The following is a 20077-nucleotide window of genomic DNA, read 5'->3' on the forward strand; positions in this document are numbered from 1 at the left end:
AGAAAGGACACCAGAGTGGGGGAATGGTATATTTTTGAATATTACACTGAGATAAGACTATATGGGGTTGAAGAACGACCATATCGTTTGCCAATATTTTTTCCTATAAGGATATTTCTTTTGAATTTATAAGGAAAAGTTTAAATGTTTACCAAGTTCATTTTGTTCCTACACACAAAGGGTATATTTTTAAGTTAGAAAGAATTTTTTAGCCATTCATTGTGAAGAAATGATGAAGTAGTTTGGCTTTGATCAAGGAGAGAAGTGGGAATATGATCCTCATCTGATAATTTCAAATAAAAGAGGGGATATTAGTTTTTCACCTTATATTCATGAAAGCAAGCGAGAACTTGAGAAAATGGAAAATAAAGAAACATGGTCAGGAAAAAGAAGCAGCAAAGAATACATGTGCAAACCCTTGTAGTGAGGGAGAAGAGATTGAAGAGAAATATACCTAAACAAATTGATGTTGAGATAGAAGACTCACAATTTCAAAAGAGAGAAAAGGTTCAAAGAGAAGAAGAAGCAGAGGTACAAGTTAAATTAACAGAGGGACCCTCAAATCAACCAAGTTTTCAAATGCAGTTGGGAAAAATAGAGTACTCTACCTCCTCCTATGTTTCCACTGATTTGGAAGTATTCTTAATTGAAGAAACTCCCTCCACCACAGAAGTGTTACAGAGGAATTATCAACAAATTGAAGAAAGAAGTCATAAGGTGAGAAGCAACATGGAAACTTAGCTAGAAACACAAGAAAATCCAACTTATCAAACAAGACTACTCTCTGTTATGGATTTATAAAGGAACCAATTAAAATTTTCCCTCATGCATCTAACTGTTTAATCTCTTCCTTCGAGACCTGATTTTAAAACATTAGATCTATCCATAAATGTAGCTAACATCATAATACCTGAAATGATTAAATTGCATGGACAAGCAAGGGAAATTCTCTATGGTGACCTAAGAAAAATATCTTTGACATTAAGTAAAGCATAAAATATTTTGGAGAAAGTTTCAAATCATCTCAAGCAAGAAAATGCAAATTCTAGAGCACTGCATATTCAAAATGAGGACTATAAGAAGCTATTTATTAAATTGGGAATAGATCCAAAATACAAGGAAGTTGTCAAACTCCTATTGCAAAATACAGAATCTAAGATGCAATCATTAAGGAAGAAGTTTAAACTACTTGGGGCTAATCATGCCCAAACAACTAAACTAGCTTAGCTTGAGAAAGAGAAGGAGGTGCTCAGGAGAGAGCTACTGCATAGAAGCAAATAAATTGTCATTTTGCATAAATAAATGTATGGCTTACAACAATAAATTAAAATCCATGTTTGCACTATTATGGTCCCAAGTGAGTCAAATGAATGCTTACAAAAGTTACAGCAGAACTCAAAATTCAGAGGTTGAAATAAAGAAAATTTAGGACAACCTAACTCGGGTAAAGGAACATCTTGATATCAAGGAGAGGCAACTAAATAAAACAAAAGAAACAAAAGAAAACAATTATCAATTGACCACCAAGAACAAGGAAACACAAGATGAGATCAAGGAGTTAAAAACCAAATTGAAGGGAAATATCTCTCTAATTGAAGCTAGACAAATTGTTTGGGATGACATCATCCAAGAGGTTCGTTCTAAATGGGTGTCTATTCATACAATTTCTCAAAAAAATATTATGATGAATGGTTCTCAATTAATCATTGATGCATGCAAGAAAAATGTACACAAAGAAGTAGTGAAGGCTAAAAATATGATCAAATATTTAAATGGAAAATCTTCAACTAAACTACAAGCATTAGATATCAGAAAAAGAGACGGATTAATTATGGAAATCAGTAAAATGAATGAGAAAAACCTACTTTGTATTCAAGCTGAGAATAGATTAAAGGAGGTTCAAAAGTCAATATCTTTGTTTGATTCCAAATTTTACCAAAGGACTAGATATGGTATACCTAGTTGTTGGGACTAGCAAGGAAAATTTATTTCTTGGGAACTATATGAAAAGGAAATAGTGGATGTTAAAAGCAGAGTAGATAGAGCAGATGAAAAGACTGCAATTCTAAAGCGAAGTACTATAGTGAATTATTTTTATAGAGACTTCCAACTCATTTGGTTGATGAAGACATTATTTGTTGCAAAAATTGATTATACAAAGCTTTCAAATTTGAAAGTTGCATTCCATAAAATGATCCAATGTAAGCTCCCAAATGAATAACTTTGGAAGAAGTGTGAAAGTTTGATTACTCCTATTGAAAGAGAAGTTAAAATGGCAGAACCAAGCACCAACTCTCAAAGTCAATGTTCCACTAGTCATCAAACTTCTAAAAAATGAGAAATTTTCATTTTTCAATGTTGTAAAAGACATTTTAGTAAAAAATAGTTAATTAGTTATAGATGTTTTGACAGATTATGTAATATTTAAAAGACATGAGAACCACTAGAAAAGGGTTCAGAGTTTTGGCATTTTAAGTATGTGTTTAATCATTTTGGCTTTGTTGGGGATAATAATAAAAGTCACTAGGTTGATACTAGTATGTATTGGTACATTGTAGTATGCGTTGTTTCTCTAATGTGTTTTCCATATTCATTTTCCTTCTATGAAGCACATGTATGATTGTAGCATATTTATTTGAGAAAGTTATAGATTAATTTTATGTATATCTAATAGTTACAATGAATGTCTATAAGTTATATTTAAATATATCTTAATAGGATCTCCATTGCTTCTCAACTTCCATTCTTAATCTAAATCATTCACACTTCCATATTAGAGTTTTACATTTGGATTTTATTAAAAGGCCCAAGTTTTAAACACTAGCCTCTTATCAATTCTATTTTCCAACACCAAGATTAAGTTCTGTTACATAACGGAATATATCACCTTTAAGCAAATTTTAATACATTTTAAACAATCTTTTAAAAAGTCTGAAACAATTTTGTGGATGTCCTAGGCACTGGTTCCCTTTCTTCCAAGAACTGCCTCTTGGGTGGAAAATCAAGGTATGGTGGGCAATGTTACCCATGAAAAGTGGGTGACCCCATAGGATATTTTTTCTCCTAGATTTCTCTTCAATTGGAAACCAACAACCACTAGTGTAGCCAATGTATTGTACCATTTGATCTTTTCTCCCTGACTTGGTCATATGTCTCCTCGCCCATCTATCGAGAACATGTGTTTGAAGGTGGGAAATCCAATCCTAAAGGTATGTTTTTCATTGTGCAATCGGGTTCTTATGCTTGTTTCTCCTTGGGCACTTTAGGCATGGATTTTTGGGTGACTTGGAAGGAGGGTTTTTTACTATAGTCTTGTTTTCTCACCTTAAATGGGAGGTTAATCCTCAATCCTAGTGTTGTGGGATCTCCCTTGATGTCTTATAGCTTCAGGAAGGGCACTACTTGGAAAACCTTGATTTTGGTAGAGTGGTCCCAAGAGTCCTCCCATTGATGAAAGTCTGTAAAGAGCAAAGGAGCCTTACTAAAGTGACAGTGGGTCATTGTGTCATTATCGTCACTTAGTCTAGTAGTTGTCCCTTAGGTTTTCCCTTCCTTAGGGCCCTGCTAGATTGTGTGATAATAGGAAACATTCCATCGATATGGTGGGAAACATTCCACCGATATATTACCCTAGGAGGATGCCATTTATCCTATCATGTTCCAACCATATTCTAACCAATTTTACAATTAGAATGTACAACATTTTTCATTGGCTAAACATGGCAAACAAGGGTATGTTGCCTCTGCTCCATGTTGCAAGAAATGAAAATTGACATATAAACAGAACAATATCCAACTAAATTATTGAAATTGAACTATTAATACCTCATTCTCCATCCAGATAACAAAGTCGGTCCACTTTTTGTTTTGTAACATGTCCTTTTCGAAGTTTGTTGGATGACGGCCATATTTGTCCTCCTATCAAAACATGGCACATGGACTAGTTAAACTAATTAATATGCAATCATTTAATTTTTTTAGGAAATAAAAAAATATCATTTCACATATTAAATATACTTACAAAGGTACAAATCAAGGCATGTAGACCTTTCTGGCCACTGTGATGCGTGGCACTTTGTTTTGCAAGCCTAGCCTTGGAGGCCTTGTCCTGAAACATATACTAATTGAATTTAACTATGCACAAATAAAATATAAAAATTGTTTAAGAAATTTGATATAATCTTATGAGAAAATTCAAATACTTGGATACTCTCCTCACTGGACTTCCTCTATTCATCCAAATTCTCATACGTTTTTACAAATTCTTTCCATTCCATACTTTTATACTTACATCAATTGGCCTTCTTTTGAGCCTTTGCTCAAGTGGGAGTTTTTTCATATTATTTGTTTGATTGCACCTAAATCTCTTGCAGTTATGAGACATTTGTAGTTTAACCTTTTTTCCAAACCAACCCACACCAAATTTAGTCTCCATGTCTTGAATTACTGCTTTCTATAGGTGCAATAGTATCTTTTAGAATGGCAAATGGATATGGCCTTTGAATCATTTAAGGCATGAATCCTTCAACCTATCCACAAAAAATTTCCCACCATATGATCTACGGATTTCTCCTGAAACCACATCATACTCTATCCTTGTATCATGGATTCCAATGCAAGATTCATAATGTGGTGTGGAAGAAGAGATTTGTGTCTCGAGAGTGGAATTGGAATTGGAAGTATTTGTTTCCTGTTCCAAATTCTTAGTGGTTATGCTTAATTATTTTCTCCTTAATCTTTTTCTTGATCAGGGAGTGGTTGGGGAATCAATTGATTCCCTTTGATCTGATTTCCATGCTTGCAATGTTCCAGTGGTTTTACTTGATCATTTTTTTAATGTGTCTAGCAATCATTTTCAAGTCCACACTGTTAACTTTGTTAACTGCCTCTATCCCCAATATCAAAGACAAGGCCTCTTTCTCCTTTTTAGTCTCATGTCCCTAGATATATAAAATAAAGTTTTATTTGAAATTTTGGAATAAAAAAAAATTAAACAATTACATCTTTATAAATTCATAATGACTTACCTCATACTATCCACTGTCTGCTCCATTCCCTTTGCTTGACATTTTGAGGTTGGGCTAGAAAATCATGTCTGTGGAGGTGAGCCAAGGAAAATAACGTGCAAGGAAGGAGATAAAAAGGCATCCAAGGAAGGAAAATAATGTGCATGAAGGGCAACAATTCAAGTTGAGGTAAGCAATTCGACCATCACATACATACTAGTTGCCTAAATTTTTAGCAAACATTAATGATAATCAAACCATTCTACACTAATACATGAATAAATATCCCATAATTTAACCCTAAATCCACCCTCTATTCATGGAACCGACAATGCCTTACTCTGTAGCTCCAATTTCTAGACCAAAAAGGGAGAAAAATAAAAATCTCGTGTAAGCTCCATCTGAATCCTTAATTTTACTCCATAGCTCCAACTTCTAGACCAAAAAGGGGGGAAAATAAAAATCTCATGTAAGCTCCATCTAAATCCTTAAGATCCTTTTAAATCCACTGAAGATCATCAAAATCCATCAATTTCATTTGCAGTATTTGAACTGCCACCATGAATCCAAGCAAAAATGGCAATATCAAAATTTTCCATCTGCAATAGAATGGGTGGACTTCCATGCTCCCAGATCGAGACCCAAGTGGCGAAATAGGAGCCTATTATTTTCTTTCCTAGTTCCACACCTATCAACAGTGAAAAAATTATCAGAGGAGAAAGAAAGATTTTGATTTTTTTAGTTCAATAGTTGGTGGGTATTTAATTTCGAAGGTTTAGTTTGCATGAATTTTAAATTTTTTACTCGTCCATCACTGAATATTTCGATTCAACGAATGCGAACTTTAGCGCCAACTCAGGTGAAATAATGTGATCATATTGGGGCATTAAATTGAACAAAAATGGTGCCTAGTCTAGTGCCACCAGGTTATTTTCCCATTAAAAATTAGACATAGAAACGCCACAAGAATATAACATTATTCTCAAATAAAATCAAATATTAATATAATAGATTCAGTAGAATAAACATAATTTCAATAATCTATTATCTTCACTCTAAAGTAATTTAATTAGCTCTAAATTGATTGCATAAACAAAGTTATAAATGAGGAATGAAACAAAATTGATATACACACTAGTGGTAAAGTGTGTTACATGGGGAAAAAATATTAATCTCAATTAATATTTACATTGTAAGGAAAAATTATACTCTACTCAAAATATAGTCTAACAATAATTCTACCCCTAAAGTTATTGTTTTCATTTCTGATAATTGGATTTGATTGGTGTACTAAAAATTATTGTCCTTGTTGTGTATTACAGGATCTAGAGGAGGCCATGGACATACGATGTGGACGGCGTAGAGCTACTAAATCACGGAGAAGAAAGTGGGTCGAAGAATATATGACAACAGAAGTTGTAGATACAATACAGGTAAGAAGACAAAGCAACCTCAACCAAAAGAGGAAGGTCTTTATGATTTCACAAATACTACAACATGAAGGAGAGAAAGTCAATTTTTTTCCATGAAGCTTTTCAGGTCAAACTTATTAGTTGAAAATGCACAGGATGGTGATTAAATGTGATTCCATGATCAAGGGAAATGTTTGAAAATTAGTGTGACCATGTGGGATAGAGATGTTGGATACTTTTATTATTGAAATTTTGGCTCGATGTATATACATCCTAGGGCCATAAAACTATTTTTTTTTAACTCCAAATTAACATGTCAATATCAATATGTCAAAATAATGACGCAACTGAAGTTTTGTGTTGGATAGCATACTCATTGAGTTGATATAATTGGTGTACTAAACATTTTTGTTTATGTTAGTGTCACAAGAGTTAGTTGAGGCCATGGCAACAAATCATGTCATATCAAATGAGGACACAACAAATGATGTGGGACATCAAGTACTCAAATTTTGACTGAACTTAGGAAAATTTGATATAATGAAATTTTGTGATACGTCCATATTTTTTCATGATCTTATTAAAATTTATAATGTATTATCCAATCTTGACAAAAATCTTGAGGCACACAAATCCTACCTTTTACCCTATGAAATCCATGCAATTTGGAGTATTCTTGAACAAAATAAATATATATGTGAAAAATTAAAAAATATTTAATTTTATCAATGTTACCTATGAGTAAAAAAATACTATGCATGTTTAATCATTCAATTTGGCAATGAAATGAAGGTTGGGTGTGCATTTTTGTGAAGTAGGCCAAAATTTCCTTGCTTCACTAAAATGCATGGACATGCTTCATTTATTGGTCAATCTTTTTGATTCAGATTGTAGATTGTTTATTTTATTATTTTAAACACTTTTACATTGTTATATCTTTACTAACTAGTAGAGTAGTAATAGTGTTAATTTTCTTAGGGATAGAATTCTTTGTTGTAGATAATTATATTTAAAAATATTCTCAAAATTTTCACATTGCATTTACCCCCATATCATCATAAGCAATTATGTAGAGAGAACATTACCAGTAACAATGCAGTGGAACAGTGATATGTTTTTCATGATATCTCTGTGATAGGTATGTCATGACATGTCTGTCATAGGGCTCAACATATATCCTTGATATCTCTATCATAATCTTTTCTCATATCACAAATAAGAAGGCCTAAAGAGGTTGTTGTCATACCCAAGAACTGAGGCCCATTAGGGCGTTCTTACACCATAAGATTGAGGCCCATTAGGGCATTGTTACACCACAAGACTAAGGTACAATTTTGCAAACCCATAGGATGGAATAATCATTCTATAAATGCAATTAATTATAGGTTTTGTTGTGCATTTATTTCAGCCACACAAACCCTGCCTTTTACCCTATGAAATCCATGCAATTTGGAGTATTCTTGAAAAACATAAATACATATTTGAAAAATTAAAAATATATAATTTTATTAATTTTATGAGTAAAAAAATACCCTCCAAGTTGAATCATTCAATTTGGCCTTGAAATGTGGGTTGGGCATGCATTTTTGTGAAGTAGACCAAAATTGCCTGCTTCACTAAAATCCATGTGCAGGCTTCATTTATTGGCCAATCTAATTGAGTCAAATTGTAGATTATTTATTTTATTATTTTACACTTTCATTGTTATATATTTACTTTGAGCTTAAATATTTATACTTCAAATTTCATACAACATTTTAAGTTTTGCTTCAACTTTCCTTATTTGAAAGTTGTGAATAAGTGGGAAACATAGCTATGTAGGATATTTGTCAGACATGATGCAAGGTTATATCTCAAGGTTAGGTATTTTCCAATCATGTCCCATTTAAAATTTCATTACCAAGAGTGTAATTGGTTTGGCCCGGGCATGCATATTTGTTTTGACTTGAACATTGGAATTTATGATGAATTACTACATTGGCATACTTGGATAGAGGAGAGAAAGTCAATTTTTTTTCCACAAGGCCTTTCAGGGCAAAGTTATTGGTTGAAAATGCACAGGAATGGTGATTAAATGTGATTCTTTGATCAAGGGAAATGTTTGAAAATTAGGATGACCATGTGGGATAGGAATGTTGGATACTTTTCTTGTTGAAAATTTGGCTCGATGTATATACCTAGGGCCATGAATTTTTTTTTGTTTTTCAACTCCAGATTGACATGATACCAATATGTCAAATATATGACTAAAGTGAAATTTTGTGTTGGATAGCATATTCATTGAATTGATATAGTTGGTGTACTAAACATCATTGACTATGTTGTGTATTATAGGAGCCAGATGAGGCCATTGTAATAGATCATGTCATATCAAATGAGGACGCAGTGGATGACACAGGACATAGCGTACTCAAATTTTTACTTAACTTAGGAAAAATTGATATAATGGCATTTTGTGATATGTCCATCCTTTTTCATGATATTAATAAAATTTATAATGTATTATCCAATCTTGATAGAAATTAATGCATGTTGTTGATTATTATCGATGGATATTGGAGCAAATACAGAGCCCAAGCCTTCAACTAGCAAAAGAAAAAGATATGTACGTGGACGTGGACCTAAAATTGTTAAATAACATAGCAGATAGTGGGTGGAAGAGGATATGACAATGGATCTTGAAGACACAACAAATGATTGCATTGAACAAGAGGTTGGTTAGGACTATAGTACATGGGATGAATACTTTGAGAAAATTGTTGTTTGTGGATGTTCTATATGTTGTGGAAAGAAAAAATTCAAACAAGCGATTGCACAAATACATGACATAGATGATGAGATTCGATTGGGGAGTATTCCTCCTACAATCAATTTGAATCCAATAGGAATTGTGGTAAGGAATTTTCCAATTTGATTTAAATAATATGTATTCTTCTTTTAAACATTGTTTTATATTATTTAAATAATTATTTTTTTTCTTAATGATTACTTACAAGATAAAGTTCTTGGTTTAAAGTTTCCTGGAGCACTGACTTCCAGCCTAGAGGTCGATGATTATTTATCTAATGATACATCTAACAAAAATATGTGCACATATACCAGCTCAGAAGATGAGGAATTGACGAAAATAAGTAGCAGAACAAGAACTAGATTAAAGATGCATAATTTTATTAAAGATAAGGGGAAGATGGACTACATAACCTATGAAAATGAATTTGATGGAGATGATGACTTTCCATTGAGTTTGAGATCAATTTACAAAGAGACATTTGATTGTCAACTATATTTTGCTTGGCCCAATGATCAGAAACTACCTGGAGTGTATGAGGTGTTTCAATTTTGGCGATACATCTACATGATACGACCCTCCAATATTCATGGAGTGAATCTAGGCCTCTTTATTGTCCAAAATGACCATGTGGAATCTAGACATATAAGCAATTCACAACAAACCACTATAATATTAATGTCATATTATGGTTCGTCATATTACAGTGGTGAATGGAGAAGCCTAGCAAAATATAAGCATAACCTGTCAACATATGGTCTAAATTTGAATATCTATACACATTGTCTCCAATTGGAAAACGGAAAAGAAATGAATAAAGGTGATCTTATATATATATGGGCGTGAATACACACACAAAAATATTTTAGGATTTATAAATTGTAGTTGTTGGCATTGTGGCTTAGTTTTTGGTTGGCATTGATGTCAACCTGGTAGGATTGGTGTGTTGTTGGTTGACATTTATTTCAACCTGGTAGCATGAGTTGATGGTAGAAGGTGTTGGAGATGTTTGTGTATGTACATGTTTGATTGGTATAGTACTTGTCTTTGTGATTGGTTGTAGGAGATGATACTTGGTCTATGTATGGATGGCTTGAGAGGTTGTGCAACTGCTACACCTAGTTGACAATGATTAGAGACTATGAAGTCATGTTTTTTGGTATCTCTTATGTTAGATGATTTTCTAGATGGTTTTTAGCTAGTATGATTAGTTGCAAGGCTTATTATTGATGATTTGAAAGTTGTGGAGGTGTTGGAGAAGTTGTGGAGCAGTTTGATGATTCAGGAGTTAGTGCAGTTGTTGGTTGGAATTCAAGTCAACCTAATTTGACTTGTGATGATGTTGCAGTTGTGAAAATAGTTTGTTGGAGTGTTGCAGTGATTACAGAGGGTCCTTGAGGTCATACAGAGGTATGTCAAGCAATGGAAAAAGTTTGGCCAAGTTCTAAGATAAGGAAGTTTGCATTTTCCCATCCCCTACCTCAGTTGCATGGAGATAAGATTGTGCATGCAAATGAAGGTCTCTAGCCACTAGGATACATGCCTATGCATACGGATGCAACCAATCTTCAACATTTCTTTGGGTGTGGTTGTGGCTTGAACTAGAAATTACTCTGAATTCCTCACGCACTTTGCGAATTTCTGTGATTTCCTTGCGTATATGGAAGTGTTAATTTGTCTTCTAATTGTTGTAGGTGTAAGATAACTTCTAGAAGATAGTTAAAAATAATAATATTCATTGTTAAGTGAAATTAGTTGGTAGATTAATTCAAGGAGAAATGAACTGGGCCACTTCCATCATATGAATAGGGCTCCACTACAGAATTATAAGTATTGTTTTAACCATTACAAAAGCTTACAAAAAGGATGATATCATGACATTATTGGTTGGTTCTGTTGATAAGGAAAAGTGATGGCTAAGTGAGTAAGGAGAGTGTATGAGAGAGAAGAATATTGTGTGCAGGTTGTGCTATGAATTTTCAGAAAATCCAGAGTAGTTCACAACAATAATAGTTGGTAGCAGAAGCATAATTCAACTAGAATTTTATACAGCAGTGAGGATATGGAGTAAGGAATGATTGTAGATCATTTCTTGTATGATTTTTCATATTGTTTTCATAAAATTATCATTTGTGCATCCATATTTTGTTATTGTTTGGGTTTTGCAGTGATTGAGTGAGTTTTTCATAATCGTATGAGTGTGATTTTTCGTGTTTGATTTTGATCCTACAATGTAAGAGGTTGTTGTGTTGTTCTAGTTGAGAAGTTTAGATTGAATCAAGTATAAAAATGAACGAAACGAGGGTCACATAGAAGAGTGGAGTGGGGGATCTAGAAAATTCAATACAAATAAAAAATTTCGTCATGAGTTGAATGGGAGTTGGGGGACGCTTGTTAGTCGTGGTGGCATCCAGTGGATTAGATAAGTGTCCATAGAGTCGTGAGATGAAGATCAGAGTTCCAAACTAATAGTATCCATTTGTATATTCTATGTAATTGAATTACTTGGCGAATAATAAAATTATTTGAGCAGTATAACAACAGTAAGGGTGGTTTTCGACTCAGAGGGGGTTTTCCACCATAAATATCTTTTGTCATCTTGTACATGTTTATTTGGTTGTTTGTATGGATCTCATGTGTTTTTGTTATGTTATTTGATCTACTAATGGGTTAATGTATGTTGTGACTTAGTAATTGGAAAAAGGTTCAAAAGTTAATAAAAATTGTCATTATTGATTCACCCCCCACCCCCGGACTCAGCATTTCCAACAATTGGTATCAGAGTTAGTTCCCTTAGTGGAGCTTGATCACTCGAGGGTAAATCGTGAGATTATGGCCAAGAACAAGAGGAAACAATCTCAGGAAAGGAAGAGTTGCAAATAGATTAATATTGCAGCAAAACCTGAAGAACCTCTCGTCCTAGTAAAAGGTATGGCAGGTAGTGTTTTTAGTCATGAACATTCTTGTTGCCAATCAAGTGATGATGATTTTGGAATTATTGAAGAGAATTATGATCAGTGTGTTGAAGTTGATCTCTCAAGAGGCGAGGAAGTTGTCTTTCCAATGCATGGATATGATGATGAAGAACTTAGGGGACTGGTGACCCTTGAAGCCAAAAACAAATCTCAAGAAAGGTTGATTAAAGAGCTTAATATGGAGAGAAAATATATGAAGAAGATTCTTTAGATTCTTGCAGAGAGAGAGTGTTCCTTCAAAGAAAAAAATTTAGACCTGAAAAATCATTTAGAGAAAGCAAGGAGAACTGTATTGGAAGCCAACTCAAAGATCATATCAACCATTGTAAGAAACTGGAAGTAGAATTAGAAGAAAGAATATGTAACCTAAAGAATTCAAATGAGGCATTAGATGAAAACCCTAAAGCAGAAAGTTCAAGCACCAATAAAGGAAACCACCATCAAGATCAAGAGACAAAGAATGTGCCAAGGAAATATATGAGAAATATTAAGTGTTTTAGTTGTCAAAAACTCAGACACATTTCAGCCAATTGCAAAGTTAAAAAATAAAAAATCCTCCCAGCAAAATAAGTAGTTGAATAAGGAGCATCCTCAAAGATCAATCCCATTAGTCTTCAGGTCTAATTTTTTTTATGGGTATTGTTTCTTATGCAGTGATTTTGGTCATAAAGGTGTTGATTTTTGGGCCTATGGGGCAAGGAGTAGAAATCTGATCAGTAAAATATCTAAACCTTTTTCTCCATTTCTTGGGCACATTAGATGTTATTCTTGTGATAACGCGGGCCATAAAACCAAGGATTGCAAGCTTCCCATGTGTTTCAGGAAATCAAACCAAAGGGAGAAATTCATGCAAAGTCAATCAGTCAAGAAGATAAATAAGAATGTGCACTCCTAGAATCAACCTCATAAGATTTGGAGAAGAAAGGAGCAACAAAACACTCCCACTAAAATCTAAGGCCTGCATGGTCTAAGGGGGGAGTATATGGTTGAATTATAGATTGCATGTATATCATTAGAGGTATTTACATATCGGAGAGTTTTATGAGAATTATGTTATAGGTGGTTATCATGATTTTGTAGCACTAACAATTGTTGTTTCAAGAGACTGTTTAGAGATGACACATGTTCAGGGAGAGAATCTCACATGCTTACAATTTTTAGTGGTTTATTGATGGCATCATGGTCCATACTAGAACAAGAGGAAAAAGAGCTTGTTTAGAGGAATTTTCTATGTATCCCATGTCATGAATTTTTATAACATTGGTTATTTCAAGAACCATGAGAGGTTGAGAATAATGTGTTTTGAGGTTACATAACTAACATGGTTCTTCATATTTTTTGTAATACCCAATATGTCCTAAGGTTGCATGTAGTTGTTCCACACTCCTCGGCGCCTCCAAGTTAAGTGTCACTACGATCTTCGCGAGATCTACCATCATTCCCTGTCTACAAACCACATGACCTAGAAGGGTCCCAAAAGGAACACAAAACAAACACTTCTTCAGGTTGAACACAATCTGGTACCTTCGGCAAGTATCTAGGATCAGGCGCAAACTTGCCACATGGTGTTTCACCAACCCAAACACAGTCCAGTCATCAAAGTACACCTCCAAAAACTTATGAATGAACTCTTTGAATGCAATAATGACTACGTGCAAAAAAAACGTAGGTGCATTCTTCAATCCGAAAGGCATTACAGTGTACTGAAAACATCCCCACTCAGTCGCGAAGGTCATCTTTCTTCTAGCCTCGGGCACGATTTTGATCTGATGGTACCCAGAGAACCCATCAGTGAAGGAGTACGATTCCTGGCCACCTACATTACCCAATACCTCATCAGTGAACAAAGTCGGGAAAGGATCATGTACGCAAGCATCATTCAACTTCCTGAGATCTATGCATATCCTTATTTCATCCTTCTTCTTCTTTTCCTGTACCACCATTGGGCTCACCCAATCAGATTCTTCTATGGGCTCAATGATGCCTACGGCAAGCATCTTGTTTAGCTCTAAGTGGACCTTCTCCTTATACTTTGGATTGAGACGGTAAGGTCTTTGCTTAACCGGCTTCACGTCGGGTTTGAAGTGATCTTCATAACACCCAAGTCTCCTATTATCCCCTTTAGATCCGTAAACTTGGTAGGGAACAAATCTTGGTATTCACAGAGCAATTTGGCAACCTTATCTATCGTCATGTCATCCTAGTAGTCTCCAATCTTCGCAAATTTGGGTTCCGCCTCCATACCAATATTTACCTGTTTCGTTTCCAGTGGCGCAATTAGATCAAGGTTCTCGATATGGGGTCCTCAACCTCTCGATGACCCGGGATATTAATTTTTCATGGATCCTCGTCTTCTTCTTCAGTAGTCACATTATAGCATTGCAGTGCGTGGCTCAACTGAGTAGCCCACTTGGGTTGGATCAGATCCAAAGGATCCTGTTGTATCCTAAAGATTGTTGCTTTAACTTCTTGTAGCGCTTCGTCAATACAGTCAAACCCCTCTTTGAAGCTAAACATCATTATGAATCCTTCACATAGAATATCCCATTCACCTGTACCATGGTGGAGCTCTGTCTCCAGTTCATCAGGATGACATCCAAGATATGACAGAACAAGTGCACCCCTTCAGGTTGGGGCTTTGCTCCATAAGCCTTAGCCCATTTGGCCAAGTGTGCCCTTGAATCATCCTTCCTATCATATTTGTCTATCATTCATACCTTCGACTTCCCAAAGCGTGTTTGCATCATCCTTCTACACTCGCACCAATCGTCAAAACTACCCTTGTTCATACCCCACCATCTTGCGGGCGTAGCATGCAGTGCCCAATCCAAGGCCTGGAAGTGCTGCTTCTCTGGTACTTCCCTCTCAAATTCATCCAAAAATACATCTACATCATTCAGGCCATCGTAAGTGGGCAGATTTCTTTCCTCTGACGATACACAACGCAGCAACTGGGTCATCATGTTATCACTCAGCATGGTTACTTCATGTAGTTGATTCTGTCAGTGCTCTAATTCTTCATCAGAGTCTGAGGTGCAGGAACTATCTCGATCCCATGTAATTATTCCGTCCACTGTTGGATTCATCTAATCTTGGTCTCGCACCATTATCTTACATATGCAGTCCAAATCATCATCGCTTTCGTAATCGTGGACTGGTTCAGTATAGCGCGATCCTTCAGTGGGATCTAGGGGCACTATTATGTGGAGAGATTTCCTTCCAAATATCATCTTCCATTTTTTTAGGTTGATTACCCCGTTCATGTCAGTAGCCGAATCAATGCTAAGGAACGTAGGATAGGGGTTGTTTTCATCCACAATTTCTATCAATTCAAAGTCAGCCAATGCGCTCGTGCCTTCAATATCTACAGTTACTCCCTGCAGATGTCCCATGGGAATGATCTTCTATTGATTTTCCATCCTTATCTGGATCAGAAGCCACTGTAGCGCGGGTCTCCCCATCCGCTCCCAAGTCTGCTTTGGTAAAATGTTTGCATCTAACCCCAAATCTAGAATAACCTGATCCATTTCATGTTCTCCTATTTGTGCAGCCAGTCTCATCTCTCGCCGTATCCTTGCTTTATGCTTACCAATCTCCCATACAATGCGTGGTTCACCCAGAATGTTTCCAGCGCATCTATTTATAAGCTCTTGTAACCCCTTCACAACCTTGATATCATGCAACAACTTCATGCAGGTCTCTAGAAAGGTCGTAAGCATAGAAGGGTCCATTTCCTAATCAGGCTTATCCTTGCTTCCTGAGTTGGAGGCCTCAGTGAAGCTCTTCTTTGCTGCCATGAATGTTTCACGTGTGTTATCACCAAAATAGGACTCTGATAGGCTGTTGATCAGACTATCTCAGTGTAACTATTTCAAACCAATCTTTTAGCTAAGGCTTAGCCTCCTCAGCCTGAGAAGGCTCTCTCAAAGGGTTAATGATTTTGATTAAAGAATAAGATAGATGGCTAACTCTATGGTTTGTGATTGTATATGTTTATAGGTTGAAAGAAGAAGGCTGGCTACCATTGGGCTATGGAGTCAAAGTATGTTTCAGTACCACAGCAAGATCAGCTTAACATGAAGTCAGGGCATAGAGAGTTTTTATATATCAACAAAACAAAGATACAATGCAAGGAAACACAGTTTATAAATACATGAAGGAAGTTAGAGCATCATTGATGAATTCTAAGTAACATCTATTCATACCACTGCAAGTAAGTGAAAGAGGAAAGCCATGAGACAATAGGACATTAAAAACTCTCTTTGAATCCTGAGTAGTGAGGCCAAAGCATTCTACCTAGCATGGAAGTCAAGGCATTATAGAGTTCAAGTGCAGAAATGCAAATATAAAACAATGAAACACAGTTAATTTATCTATGAAGGAAGTCAGAGCATCATTGATGAATTCTGAGTATCATAAGTAAACACCACTGCAATGTAAGTATTGGAAGATTCCACCGAAACAATAACACACAATAACTCTTCATGAATCTTGAGTTGTCTAAGAAGAAATTTTGCATTAGGTTAAAAATATACACAGTCTGCACATAGAGTAGCAGCTGAGCCAAAAAGCCTCCAACCCCTTTGCTAATTCGACCTCTTTCTCTATATAAATCATTTACAACATGGATTCCCTCATCACTTATCAAGAGAATTCGAATTTGCTATGAGTGACACCTATTCTAACCATAAAACAAACTATTAAATACAAATGACAACTAACTAGCAGTGCTAGAGTCCTAATACAATTAGGAGTGTAAATCCTTATTATCATTACAACAGCCTTATATAAACATTGAAAGCATTATTTGATAGCTGCAACCTCATGAAGTCAAATTTGATGAAGCCTCCCACGTTGTCACCTTATTGCTGATGACAAACCCTATAAATTAGGGAACATGTTTCCCTGTTTTTAGGTTTAGGATCCTTGAAAATTGGCATGTGGGACAGAGCCTTTATCTTCTCATCCATGACATATTTTATAAACCTGGAGGTTTTTGTATCCCATGCTGTCTAGAACAAAAACCTCTCTTGGTTTTTTAAAACACTTCTCCAGCTCTCCAGAATCTATCCTTGGAAAACACATGTAAAACAGGAAAAATCTGTTTTTTGAAATTAGGGTTTCAAACAAAGTTTAGTATCTCCCAACTGAAAACACTTATGAAGAAAGTGAGATAGTTTATTGTAGCGGGAGATTTTATGAAGAGAAATCTCCTTCAAAATAACAAAATACCTTTTCCTGTGACCAGAAACTAATCTTGAAAAATATTGCTAAAACTAGAAGACAAAGCTTGACTTTCAGCAATTTCATAGCGTAAGTTTAACCATAAATTCCTCCCACCTCAGAATGAATTTGAAGAAACTAAAAGAGGTTTTGTAGTTGAGTATGTTAGGAAGAAAAACCTCTTTCAGTGTTGAAAATTGAGTTCTCAGCTACTCAAGAACTCTTCTGGAAGTTGACTAGTAAAAGCAAAAAACAAAGTCTTGTATGCTGAAACAGGCTGCTTAAGGGGTTTCGTAGTGTGCTACAAAAACTCCTAGTTTAGAATCCGCGATTTCATAGCGCAGCTAGCAAAAATTCTGGGTTTTGCGCTATGAAAACACCTAGAGTGAGTTTTGCACTACGAAAACCTTGACACAAGTTTGACACATGGAACTTATGTGTGATGTGGGACCAGTGATAGGCAAGAACAGAGTATTGAACCTATTTGACCATACCAACAAGACTCTCTTTTATATCTTAGACTCTAAAACAACCATGGAAAGACTAGACCAAGACTAACATCAATCCTTTGGAATCAAATTGATGTCAAAACACACGGTGAGGCTTCTAGGACATGGAATGAGGCCTTGAGACTTTTTTTTGGAAAAGAGAATGACACTTATTGAGATGAGATGACTCAAAACCTATAAGACTATGACTAGAAACAAGGAAAACTTTCCAAAGCTTAGAAACAAAAATTTTAGGGTGATAACAACGTGCATGCTCTAAGTCAAACTCAACCTCCTTCGTTAGAGCTTTGTGAACCCATGCGCTGTCTTTGGGTTGTTTCCTCTTATCATCGCCCGTTCCAATTCCACTTTGGAGCACTATATTCACATTTGGATCCTCTTCATGAGGCTCATACCTCATCATTTGCAGGTTCTGATTCGGTTGAGGTGGTAGCACCCCCTTATCACGTATCCTTGCTATCAGCGTAGGAGAGTCTTTTGTCTCATAATCAAACTGATTACAATATTTGCACGATGGATGTGTAGGGTTAGTGCATTCACGGGAATAGTGTCCTGGGCCTCCACAATTGTAGCCAATTAGCTGACCCCGACCTCTACCAGGTCCTCCTCCGCCTCGGATTCTTCTACCTGGATCGACTAGCGGCAAAGAGTCCTATCATCGGCAGCACAGGTGTTTGTCAATGAGGTGTATTACCCTTCCTTCACAGGTGCATCGTAATTAATGCATTGTGATGTCATCCAATCCCGTGGTTTGACCTTTCACCTATATTGGTTTTGAATACACTCTTTTCATAAGCCTGAACAACCTGTGGTTAAAGCAGCTAAGCCCACAATATAGATAGGTAGATCTATAAGCTTAGGAGCCCTATAATGACCTGGAAGCCGCTGGGAGCCGTACTACCACTGCTATATACTTGAAGGCCAGTATCAATTGGGTGGAGCTTTTAGGCTTGTGGTAGCTCCGGGACAGGCTTTCGTGAAAGCCCTGACTGACCAGGATTTGCCCTTGATTGATCGAAATCCTTGCCCCTCCGTCTAAAGGCTACAGCACCGGCTCGATGGATCCCCTCGTTAGCCGGCACCTTCCCTCATAGCCGAGCCTCTCATGCTGGGGTGAAGCGATGGGCTTGACCGACCCTCTTGGTCCGTTAGGCCCCTCCCATAGTGATTCTGCAAGAATTCCTATAGCCTGCTTCCTTGATGCTTATTGGGTGGCCCCCTCTCAAATAAGTAACTAAAGGGTGGTCGAGCTTCAGGAAGAGGTGCGTAAGCTTGCCTTCTTACTTTCCTTCAGGAACAAGCCCAATCCGGGCAGATCAAGACCCTTAAAGGAACTGTAGCGAAATGGTCAATCGTAAGTAAGTCAATAGCGTAATTACGTATATAATATTGGCACCAACCCCGAACTATCTCTTCTTGGATAGTAGCGCTTTCCACACCCCTGAAAGCTTGTTCGCACCATCCTAGCACTTTGGTCAGGAGGCCGTGTTTCTTCCTAGACTCTATAGGCGGGTGTTCTGTCCATCATCATTCACAACTTCTAAATTTGTGCTCATCATGTCCTACTGACCTTTAGAAGTTACAGAAAAATTGTTGCGGTGTTTGTACAAACTTCTGCAGCAAATGACAGTTATCCATTGTATGTTTTCCTGCTACCTGACATATAGCGCACCACAATGCAGGCCCCGCGCTCGGTCCTGCTTGGGCTTCTGGCCTCATAGGCATCGGTCCTCCTCCTGCAATATAGGTCTTAAAGACTGAGCAGTGTTCTTTGTCATGCCCCTAACTCTTACATTTGAGGCACCATATCTCTTCACGCACCTCTGGTCAAACTATTATGTCTTGCTTCAAACTTTGCATTTCAAGGCAAAGATTTTGCAACTGCGCATGGATCTGTTGAACCCCCAGATTTAGATCTTACATCAGTGTTTCATGCAGTCTCATTGCAATCTCCAAGGCCTCTACCTGAGTCGTAATCTTCTGTTGTGACAATGAAACCCTTAAGTGAGGCAGGAGCGAAGCCACAAACCACTCGCGGTGTTGTCCATCAGTTAAGTTCATATTAGCTTCACGGATTTTACACTTCAACCACTGATCCAATTCTAAAGGTGTCTCACCTGGTTTCATCACGATTTCCTTGAACCCCACAATCGACTGTGCCTTA

The 20077-nt window shown here is 36.4% G+C and overlaps 1 pseudogene; it reads left to right on the forward strand.

Moving 5' to 3' along the window:
- LOC149171846 (ubiquitin fusion degradation protein 1 B-like) overlaps positions 1–20077 on the forward strand; it is a 141318-nt pseudogene that overhangs the window by 63891 nt on the left and 57350 nt on the right.

This window comes from Pinus tabuliformis, chromosome 4_2, assembly GCF_031772625.1.
Source record: "Pinus tabuliformis cultivar Carrire ecotype Pingquan chromosome 4_2, CPIR1, whole genome shotgun sequence".
NCBI classification, from domain to species: Eukaryota; Viridiplantae; Streptophyta; class Pinopsida; order Pinales; family Pinaceae; genus Pinus; species Pinus tabuliformis.